Genomic DNA, 10,528 nt, shown 5'->3' on the forward strand with positions numbered 1-10,528 from the left:
TGGAATCCATACATCAATCATATTGCAATCAAAAATATCTGATACACACAAGTAAACCAACACAATGCATGATCATTTGGGTATTTATTAAATGTTGCAAGTTTTTTAGATACTTTTGGAAAACTTCTGCAGAAACCAAAAAAATGTATTTAAATGAATTTTTCTGTTTGTAAATAATTAAAAAAAATATATATTTACTGCCTGTGAATTGTAAGGATTTTCTTAACACAAGCATATCCCTCTTGTTACAGCCTATGCAGCGCAGCAGGAGACAGATGATGGCCACTGCATCCAGAAGTGTCTGTAAGTTTGAACGGTATAAACCCAGAAATGCTCATCTCTCATCCCTAGCAACAATACGATCATGTAGTGGCTGTTAATAAGTGGGCAGAGGATAACTAGTGTATTTTTCAAAATCTCTCCTGTACACCACTGTCTGCATTACCAATCTGCAGCTTTGCAGCTTGGCAGGAGTCAATCCATAAAGAGTAATTTAAGGCAGTTTAAGGTAAAGAACAGATATGCGGCTGACATTTTAGGAACAATTGTAAGTCCATTATATGGCACTTTCTAGAGGGCTATAATTTACCCTAAATGCTTTTAAACTACCGCCTTACTCACATTCTTCTTAAACTATCCATGGCTTGTCAGTATATTATGGTAGTGACATAATATATTTAAAGCCTTTATATGTATATATATATATATATATATATATATATATTTATATATATGTATATATATATGTATATATTTACACATACACTCACCAGTTACTTAGCTAGTTAGTTACACCTAGCTAGTAATGGTTTTTGTCTTTTAGAACTTCTGTAACTGTTGGCATGTGGCATAGATATAATAGGATTCTGGAAACATTCCACATGGAATTTTGTCCATATTGTTATGATAGCCTCGGGCATTTGTACAGATTTGTGGGCTGCACATCCAAGATGCAAATCTGCCATTCTATCACATCCCAATGCACTATTGGAAAGAGATCTGGTAACAGTGGCGGTAATGTGTTAGCAGTGAACTCATTGTTATGTTCAGGAGTATTTGAGCTTTGTGACATGGTGCATCATCCTGCTGGAAGTAGCCATCAGAAGATGGCTACACTTAGGTAATATAGGAATGGATATGGTCACGAACAATATCGAGGTAGGTTGTGGAATTTATTGTTCAATTGGTATTAGTGGGCCCAAACTGTGGCAAGAAAATATCCCCCACACCATTACACTACCACCACCAGACTGAATCATTGATACTATGTTGTTGGTGCCACAGCAATCAAGACTTATCAGACCAGGCAGCAATTTTCCAATCTTTTCCAGTCTAATTTGGGTTTGGTTGGCCGAATTGTATCCTCTGGTTCCAGTTCTTAGCTGAGGAGAGTGGCAGCCACACATTTCCTTCAAGGTTCAACATGTGTGCATTCAGAGATGATCTTCTGCATGCCTTGGTTCCAACGAGTGGTTACCAGTCTGACCATTCTCCTCTGATTTTTGGTGTCAGCACGGTATTTTAGCCCAGAGAAAGGCTGATTTCTGGATATTATTTTTAAAACCCTAAAAATCCTAGAGATGGCTGTGCATCAATAAATACCAGCAGTTTTTGGAATACGCAAACCGTCCCATCTGGTGACAACAACCACGCCATGTTTAAAGTCACTTAAAGTAACCTTTCTTTTTACTGATGCTGATTTGAACTTCAAAAGGTTCAGCAAGTTGTCTTGACTTGTCTTTTGTGTATGGGGTAATAGTTACTTGTTTATTGCTTACGGAATTTCTATATTTTGGAGTAACTATTAAATTGTATTCCTTATTAGGTTTAGTTAATGCAGCTGTGCACAACTTTGTTTTTCCCAATTAAAAATGTGGTATTGTCACCAAAGTGTAGCTCTTATTTGTGTTTTAAAAAAATATGATCCTTGAAATGCTTACAATACTACAATTCCTATTAAGTAAGCCTTTATGTTCTCATATAAAAAGCCATATTTAAGGTATATTTAGGAAATACATGCACTTTATTGGTAGAAATTACATTTGTATCCTATTCTAGTTTGCAATACTTTTACTCATATAACTTAATGAGGAAGACTCAAGCAAGCATGCAGTGTAAATTGGTTTAAGGCAGAAACCCAGAACATTTTTTCCAGTGTTACTACAATAGGCCTAAAGATATGAATACAGATGTGACACAAATTAAGATTCTCAATCAGTAATGCAGAGGGGATGCCTTCTTTTAATTAAACAGCAATCTTACCAAGTATGGCTGGCAGAAGGTACCAGCATACTAGATAAAGGCATGCAGTAACAAAGAAAAGGTTAGCGTTTAAACTTTACTTAGGGAAATGTAGATTATGAAATTTCACGGTCTTGCATCTTGGGGCTTATATGTCAGGAGGAAGCCCTGAAGCTGTAAGAAAGCTATACCGCTGATCTTCCTCGCCAAATAATCCCGTCTTATCTTTAGATTCAAACTCCAGCATGCAAGTAACAAGTGAAGTGAAAAATAGTGGCTCATTTTCCGGTTAGATTTCTTCTATGTTTATCTAATATATAGAATTATAATGAAGAACTTACCTATGCAATACAAAAACAAATAAAAAAAGCATAAAAATCGATTTTACTTTGTTCTGTAAGAGGAAGCTCAAGAGTACATACATGGCTGCGTGTACATCATACAACATCAGTTGACATTCCTACAGAAGGCATTTTGATTCCAGCAGTCATTTCTCTATAAATGCAACAGGGAAAATATTTAATGGCCCCCATAACACAATTATTTTATAGCCCACAGGCTTGCCATCCTCCATATTAAAAAACATCCCACTACGGAGACCAGCACCAATTTATAATGATAACTATGACTTGTCGTATAAGGTGTTTGCAGGCTATTCCTTAGTTATACAGAATATTTATACAAAAGTTTGTTCTAAAGCTATCAAATTTTTCTTCAATTAAAATCATAGGTTTAGATAATACAATGTGTAGCGCCCAACATTAGAGCAAAGGCACCCAACTTGTACCTTTTTAATTACCTATATGTGTATATTTGAAAATATGGAAAACAGTCATACAAAAAACTTATACCTTGAAAGAAAGTAAAAATACCAATTAAATCCATGACTGTTTAAGGAGATGTTAGTACTTGCCTCTCAGTCTTGCCTCCAGAATAAATCATTATGTACAAGGAATGGGCAAATTGCAAGCAGGGACGGAACCATATGGATGTTCTGCCAATAATTAGGTTTTAGCTACAGCCAGGGGGAATAAATGATCTGTCAGGCTTTTACTGCTGTTTGTGTTGCATTAGTAAGTCTGTTTTCCTGGACTTTCTGTCCCTACAGAGGCAACAAATGAATGTGCTCAGCTCCCCAAATTTTGAAATCATACAATTATCACTGGAAAAGATGGATTTTTTTGTTGCTACAACCCTGGATTGACTTTGGTGTTCTACATTTTGCCTCCATCCTTCTATCTCTCTCTTTTTCCCCATTCTCTTATCAACTTCTTAGTGTGTTGTTATGTCTTCCATACATCTTGCTCATGACCTTGCTGTCTTCCTTGTTGATTTTTCTTTAGACATATTTCCTTCTTCCATTCCCTCCACATCTTTAAACCAATTAATGCACTTTTCTTTTATATGCCTAACATGCTTTGTTCTTGCAATATTTCCTCTAGCTGGATCCGGCATATTTATTATATCTTGTTCTTTCCATTATACTCTTAATGGTATAACTTTACTTCCCTTTAATCTTGGTTGTTATCTTTTCCTTTTAAAAGAAAATAGCATGTGATCTGTAAGGTGCTGACAGGTTGTGTTTAAGTAAACTGTGCGTGATTTGCTCCAGTGACAAGTGGATGCAAAGGCAAAGAAAATTCTTGGAGTGTTGCTTAATATGGCAGGCGAATCATTAAATTAAAGCCATAATGATGTTGGATAATATTTCAGCATTTTTCAAAGATTGTGTTTAATTAATTTAATTCGTTGTTTGTGTATTTGTATTATATGTTTACAATTTTTATTCTACAAATCTTTATTTAAAAAATATCAATTGGAAATGTAATACAGTGAAAAGGATTTTCAGAACTGTGTTTGTTTGCTATTAGACAGTACAGCAGACACTCCTTGCTTTACAGTTCTTTGTGTTCTATTAAAACCTCATAATCGCTCATATAGTAAGAGATGAGCCACTGCTCTGATGATTCATGAGTCATTCTCTGCTGTTGGATAGGTTGGAATGTCTGAAAAAGATAGTCCAGAGATTGGGGTACTGTCAGCAAAGCTCAATACTGGGGAAACCAGACTGCTAATATAATACCATGGACAACAATGGATGGCTATTTCTGTGTATGAGGTCAGATCTGCAACTTATCTCATCATTTGATGGAGGCTTCTTCCCTATTTTCATGGAACATCAGATAAAAATTGGGGTGGGGTTGGCAGGGGTGCAGTGAAAGTTCTGCAAGTGGGACTTCCGAAAGAAGAGGTTTCAGCTCCAAATATGAGTTTGTTTCTGCTTTAATATTGAGTCTGCTTTGGTATTGAGGTATTGCCCCTGATTCATCATTGAAATCCGCGATCGCTGGAAGCGCGATAATACGCGCGACCAGCGATCGCGGATTACCGCGGTCCGGGACTCAAGTGCGCGCGTACACTCGCATCCTGAATCTGCCGGCCGGATTCCTTTAATGCATGATCGCCAGTAAAAAGCTGTCGGATAAGCGCGGCTCCGTGCGCGAGCTTTTCCGGTTGTTGAATAGCGCGATCGCGCACGATTCCGGATCGCTAATACGAATGCGCGACCGATAATCCGATTCTGCTTGATGAATCAGGGGCATTGTGTCTTTCCAATGCATTGGATATCAACTCTGATGCAGAATTTGTAAATTATTCCAATCTTGTTCTAAAATTTCAGACTGCTGATTATCCTATATGCTTAAAAAATTATAGATTCATACAACAATCAGATAGTTTCTGATTACTTTATTCAAAACATCATGTGGTTGCATCATTTTTAAAGTATTGATATTTAATTTTAATCTAGGTTTGCATATTTGTTCACAATTCTTCTGTAAATAACCTGTAAGATAGTCCCCTTCTTTTTATTCTCAGTAACAGTAATTCAAATTACTTCCTTTGAAACAGGAAGCTGGTGTATTTTCTATAAAGTACAACCAATATACATTTTTGGACCACACCATCAGCTATTACCATTATATACAGTACAATAAAGAAACAAGATACAAAAAATGGAATGGAAATGGAAAACAAAGAAGAAATGGGCACCCTAGCTGTGCAGTGTTTCCAGGAGGGTGTGCTAAGGGGCTTTCTATGATGTATCACCAGCCAGAATATGTTGGAAGTTCCAGTAAACTAAGTGAAAGAAGTATCATGGCCTGGTATTGCATATATGTTGACTAGACAATCATTGATGGCTTTTTTTAAGTAGGTTTGAACCAGCTTTAACAAACAAACCTTGATCAGACTTCTTGAAGGGTTTTTTGCCTACATGGAAACATGATTTAAACCACAAATGGTCTGATGCTGCAGATCTTGGCTGGTCATCTGGACATCCTAGACATCTGGGGTGAAGGATGCTACTGTCTGCTAGAGAACTATTAGTTGTAGAAGGTGTGGTACTGTTGGTAATGGTTTTCCATCCCTTCCTATTCTGCAATAAAGTTTTGTAAAACTGTTACTGGAAGATGGATTAGGCACCATTCCTGGGGACACAGTAATCTCAATGGCAGTCCCACTGGGACAACACAAGGCCCAATTGCATGCTGCTTATCAGGAAACTTCAACAGACCTCAATGGGGCCAACATTTTACTTTTTTAAAAATCAGATGTAAGCTGCCAGGGCCTGAATTATATTGATATCTGGTTGCAAAATTGTAAATAATTATAATTTACAGTTTAGCTAATATCGTCCAGGGTATCAGGAGTGATTTGTTGCAAAATTCCTTACATTAGAAATCATCTTTTGTATTCAAATATGTATACCTTATACCTTAATTTATTTGTATACCTTAAAAACATATGATTATTTATGTATGGTCAGGTAGGTTGCATCTTAGTTAAATCTGGTAAATTAGCTGTAACTGCCAATGGTAATGTGTCATTACCAACAATAACAATTTGGACATCTGCTTGTAGGCAAGAAGAAGCAATGTATAAATTTAAAGTATATGTTGCTTTGGCATGGGGCAAATGTTCTTTGGAATTGAAAAAAATGGAGAGGTTGCTTCCCAGAAGAGTGAAAACAATTTGTTTCTTTTTTTGCATGCCCTATTCAAAGAATAATATCCTGCAAAGCACAATAATGAAAGTGTGTGATAAAATCTGCTCCTGCCTTTCCTTTCTAATTGCAATGGAGGTAATTAACTGGAATCAGAGCCAGAGTCTAATTTGACTTACTAACTACAGTCCAGGGGATATTAGCTCAAAAGGATGTATTGAAAGCGCAAGCAGAAAATAATGTCACTGCAGGAAATGGTCTGATTTGTTGTTATGCAGCTCACGAATACAAAGTTTAGGGATTTTTGCAAGGAATGTCTTTATCTTTGGCTACACCACAATGTGTTTATTGATTTGTCCAAAGACAACATGTATCTGGTTTCATATTAAAGCTGGCCACATACTTTATACATTTTGATTGTAAGATTGCCAACGATTTACCAATAAATATGTATTGGCAGCAAATACCCGACTTCACATACATTTACATAATTCCTGGCATTTTATTGTGCTTGGAAAATCTAAAGCAGCAATTCTTGAACAGAATCCTCCAGAGGAGTGTTTATCACACAGGGATATTACATTAGCCAGTATTTATATAGAGCCCACATATACAAAGTCCCTCAAAGGAGCTCACAATCTAATGTTTCTTCCGTAGCATATATCATTAACACAGTTCATGAGGGAAAAGCATTACCTAACTGCATGTTATTTGGTGGAAACCCTCACAAACACAAGGAGAACATACAAACTCCTTGCAGATAGCGTTATGGCCAGGATACAAACCTGGGACCTAGTGCTGCAAAGGCCAGAGAACTAACCACTGAGCCACCGTGCTGCCTAAAGGTTCCTCCAGAGGTTGCTAGGGGTTCGATAAGCAATGAGCAGCTTGTGACTCTGAGATCAGTTACCACAGACACCAATAATCTTTTTGGCTATCTGAAAGGGTGGCAGCTTTCTCACTAGCCAGAATGTTAAAAGGCATTGTTCCCAATGACCATTAAGTCCATGTACTGTGAGTTGTGAATATAGTAATTGTAGTAGGGGTTCCCTGAAGACCTGAATGTTATGTTAGGGATTCCCTCAAGTTAAAAAGATCAAGAAACACAACACCAGACGTTGCAGATGATTGACCGCCCATTTGCATAGATCTATAGCCAACAGTGTGACACCGGAGATCATTTTATATGTCATTAGGGTGGCATTAAGACTTCATTTCCAGTAAAGAAAATTAGTGCCTTAAGATACAATGAATCACAGGGTGACACCAGAGATCATTTTATCTGTCATTAGGGTGGCAGTTAGAGCACCATTGTATGGGGAAGTTCACTACTAATGTAATGAATATTTGTGCCACTGACGCTCATTGATTTGGTTTTTGGAATTATTCCCTGTAAATATTTCAAAAGGTTCCTCTGGTGTAAAAAGGCTAAATGAATGTAGTTGTATGGAGAGTGTGCCGTGAGATTGTGGTGTGTGATCAGGTTAATTTAGCAATATACATTTATGGGGATTTCAGATTTGTTGTCAAAACTAAGAAAGTCAGTCTCTAGCCTACCACAATTCATCCAGTGTTAACATAAATCATTGGAAATATTTACACATTATCATACAAATGAAATATATGAATTGTTTAACATATTGATAATTGCACATTACAGTGATGTTTCACCTTGCTGCATGTACTAAACATTATGTCCAGTAGGTGGCAGGAGCAGCCTACAGGATGCTTTGTATTATCATTATTGTACAGATACCCCCTCCAGCAAAACCTTCATACAAAGCAACAGAAAAGTCCCAACATGTCATGAAAAAGTCCCAACATGAAACATCAAAAGCAAGTCAAGCGTGTAAAACTGGCTGTATAAATTTATTCTGTGGCAAGCATTCAGATCTGCCTTTTTTATAGCATAAACTATAGCTCAGCCTGAACCCAAACATAACACACATCTAACAATACTGTTAAATATGGTCACTTAAAATATTTGCTATTAAATTACCCAGGCTTGTGACTTGTCACTCTCCCCTAAACGCTTATGCAGCACCTAAAGGGGGTTGTGGTAGGTATTCTGCAGGTAGCCATAGGTACTAAACTTAATTCTACCAATGTTTATTAAATAGAAAAAAAAGGCTTTATTTTTATTATTATTCCAAAGAAAACATTTATTGAATCTCAAATGAAATCTATCCCTAGTGAAATTTGTATGTGAGCCAAGTGCATAATGCACAGACAGTATTGTGTACTCTGGCCTGCTGACGTCATTTCCAGTAAAGTAAATTAGTGCCTTAAGATACAATTAATCACAGGGACTACAGATTGAAAGATTGAGAGTAGTGACTATATTGTTTGCTCTGCAAACATATTGTGAGAGAGTGATCACGCACGTTCGCAGCAGAAAGGGGCACATTTCTAGTGCTAACCTCATTTGTAGTGCTAAACTGCATCTCATTTACCAAAGAATTTGTGTTAGGTTGTGTGTGATCTTGTAACTCCTTTACCTCCAGTCCTGAGAAGCCAATCATTACAGTAATACAATGAGACCAACGTGAAACATTTTTAAAAAGTGCACAGTTGAAGTAGAATAAAAAAAAAAAATTTAATCTCATATAAACTTCTAGTTTAAAAAGTTACTTTTAGCCCTTTTAGTGGTCATGTCAATGGGCATAGGCAATGCGCTTTCAGGGGCATTTCATTGCTTTTCTGATATCACCCAACGTTCATTAACAGGTGCATTTGACCGGCAGTTGATCTCTTTCTGGCCTGTATTTAAAAGTGGGTGTTGCTTAATACAAAAATTATTTGGATCTTTACACAAGATTGCTTTTTTGTATCGATTATTTAATAAATTGTGTAAGATATGTAAACAGTATATAACTAAAGCATTTAACAGCTTCAGAAAAAAATTGTATCACAGATCCTCCAACCTTCCCTCTGTTTGCTTTTGCTTGCAGCATGGATTTATGTGCATGTGATCAATCTCTGTAATGTGTAAAGTCTGTGACACCTCTATTTTCTAGATTTTGCAACCAATAAAAAATATCTGTTACACTCACCATTGTTTACCCACCGGTACCCATGTCATAAATAAATTTACAAATAACTGTAACACATGCATTGCAGCATTGCTAGGGGGATATTTGGAATAAGAAAGTCTTACTTTGCAGCTACCTGTTTCCTGATGTAAAAGAGTTAAAGAGTGAGACAGCCAATAAGACTCTAGGGCAGGGGTCAGCAAACTCCAGCCTTTAGGCCAGGTATTGCCTAACCAGTAGTCAGTTCCGGCCTAACGCCCTCCGGTCGATCAGGCCTAATCCCGGCCAGCAGGGGTCAGCAACCCGCCGCTCCGGAGCCGCATGCGGGGGTAAGGGGACATTTCCTCCTCTTCATATGCATTGCAGAGGAGAGGGATTTCCTTTCAGAGGTGTTCCTGGTGGGATGCGGAGCCATCTGCGTGGGACTTGAGAGAGAGAGTCCGGCCTAGTGTGCCTTCTTGACCTCCTAAAATGGCCTAGTAAGCCAAAAAAGTTTGCTGACCCCTTCTCTGGGGTGTGTGGGGTAAACAAGAGCAGGACCCAGGGCCAAGTAAACATGTGAGTAATTTCAGCGGAGAAATACCAGCTTGTGAATTGGTCTGTAAAAATGAAACAGGACATATCGGACCAAAAGGTGAATCGGAAAAAAACAATCCCAATTAAACACTGTACACGTTGCCATCTATCTATAATCTTAATGAAAATGTGATTTTTCACACCAGGCTACCTTTTCACATTGCAGCATGGTTCAGCTGTAAACCTCTGGTGCCCACGGTTGGCACTGAATAGGGTTTGCATGGGCACGCTGGCAGCGCTATATCCAGCAAGCTATGACTCACTTTGTGTTCTGACACCTTTTTCTCCTGGCCAGCATTATATTTTGGAGCAATTTGTACCAGTTGCTTTTCTGTGGAATTAACCCAGGCAGGTTATCCAGTTGGTTGTCTATTTTCTGACACACTTTGGTAGGTACTTACCTCTGCATACCAGGAACATCTCACCAGACTCGTTGTTTTGGAGATGGTATGACCCACCTAGCCATCAGTATGGCCATGTCAAAGTTGCTCAGATCCTTATGCTTTCACATTTTTCAATATTTTTCATTTTTCTCGTCCCTTAAATATGTAACCACTTCTTGACAGATGCCATTATATTGAGATGATCAGTGTTATTCCCTTCAATTGTCAGTGGTTTTAATGTTGAGCCTGATCAAAGTATATCATGTATATGTGATATTTATTTTATTAATATA

This window comes from Pyxicephalus adspersus, chromosome 2 (assembly GCF_032062135.1).
Source record: "Pyxicephalus adspersus chromosome 2, UCB_Pads_2.0, whole genome shotgun sequence".
Taxonomy (NCBI): Eukaryota; Metazoa; Chordata; class Amphibia; order Anura; family Pyxicephalidae; genus Pyxicephalus; species Pyxicephalus adspersus.